This window comes from Salvelinus sp. IW2-2015, unplaced genomic scaffold, assembly GCF_002910315.2.
Source record: "Salvelinus sp. IW2-2015 unplaced genomic scaffold, ASM291031v2 Un_scaffold2872, whole genome shotgun sequence".
Taxonomy (NCBI): Eukaryota; Metazoa; Chordata; class Actinopteri; order Salmoniformes; family Salmonidae; genus Salvelinus; species Salvelinus sp. IW2-2015.
Genome location: NW_019944172.1, coordinates 16,449 through 18,083, shown reverse-complemented (window position 1 = coordinate 18,083; position 1,635 = coordinate 16,449). Strand labels below are relative to the sequence as shown.

Below are 1,635 nucleotides of genomic sequence, written 5' to 3'. Positions count from 1 at the left end.
CGGTTTATCAAAACGTCATGCCAGGTAAACCTACACGAAACACAGCCTTATTTTAAGTGTTTAAAATGAATTGTGAAAAAAATGGAACCATTTCCCTGTTTGACCACTAGGTTATATGGGTATTATGACTCACTACTGTGGTACTCAATTGACATGCAAACTGAACACCAAGTGTCTCCTGGTCAAGCAACAACAAATATGCTCCTTGAGTGACAGGGGGCAGGGCTATGTCTGTGTGGAAAGCGGCAGGAGAGAGATGACTCAAGTAGCCAAGGCAACTATAAAAATGGACGTTACACACAACGTATCACATTTAACAAACCAAACGTTCAAATACCGTTATAGAAGGTAAAGTAAAAACCCAAACCGGTCCCTGCATCAATACCTGTGTATAGTAAAATACGGATACCGCCCAGCTCTAAGGTTAGTTATACAAGTCTGTGTGTTGGGTCTGATATGTTGGTTGAGGGCTGTCGTAGCAGGTTTTGTTTATTATACGTGTGCGCAGTGTGGAAGGTTGGTGGTGGACGAGAGTGATAAGCTGTTTGAGGATGGTCGTAGAGGCTTCAGAGACCAGCTAGCAGCGGGGTTTCCAGAGCGTGTTCCTCCCCGCGGGTCAGACGAGCGTTCTCACAGTGCTACCTGTGCTCCAGACGTGGACAGTGGTGTCGCCTCAACCTCGACAACCTGGTGTCTGTCAACATTGGACACAGGTACTCCACTACCACAGTCCCTACTACACTACCCATAACCACCCTCTATACTCACTACCCACAGTCCCCTACTACACTACCATAACACCCCTATACTCCACTACCCACAGTCCCCTACTACACTACCCATAACCACCCTCTATACTCTACTACCCACAGTCCCCTGTTCTTACACACTACCCACAGTCCCCTACTACACTACCCATAACCACCCTCTATACTCCACTACCCACAGTCCCTGTTTCTACTACACTACCCATAACACACCCTCTATACTCCACTACCCACAGTCCCCTGTTCTACTACACTACCCATAACCACCACTCTATACTCCACTACCCACAGTCCCCTATTCTACTATCCATCTAACCATCTAATAGAGTTCAAACGATTGTGTCTCAGGAACTCTGCAGTAGAGACAGTAGAACAGGAGCTGCTCGTTTGTTGGAACAGAGAACGGGAAGTTACTGGCCGTGAGGGACATAATCAAGAAGGTACACCGCACATCCGCTTACACTCCAAATAAATCTAATGTATTAGTCACATGTGCCGAATAAAACAGGTGTAGTAGACCTCACAGTGAAATGCTGAATACACAGGTGTAGTAGACATCACAGTGAAATGCTGAATACAACAGGTGTAGTAGACCTCACAGTGAAATGCTGAATACAACAGGTGTAGTAGACATCACAGTGAAATGCTGAATACACAGTGTGTAGACTTACAGTGAAATGCTGAATACAACAGGTGTAGTAGACCTCACAGTGAAATGCTGAATACAACAGGTGTAGTAGACCTACAGTGGAAATGCTGAATACAACAGGTGTAGTAGACCTCACAGTGAAATGCTGATACAACAGGTGTAGTAACCTCACAGTGAAATGCTGAATACAACAGTGTAGTAGACATCACGGAATGCTGA

The 1,635-nt window shown here is 45.4% G+C and overlaps 1 pseudogene; it reads left to right on the top strand.

Annotated features, from left to right (window-relative positions):
* The window catches only part of LOC112074902 (probable ATP-dependent RNA helicase DDX52), a 28,957-nt pseudogene extending 27,750 nt beyond the window's left edge, over positions 1-1,207 (top strand).
* The last annotated feature ends 428 nt before the right edge of the window (positions 1,208-1,635 follow it).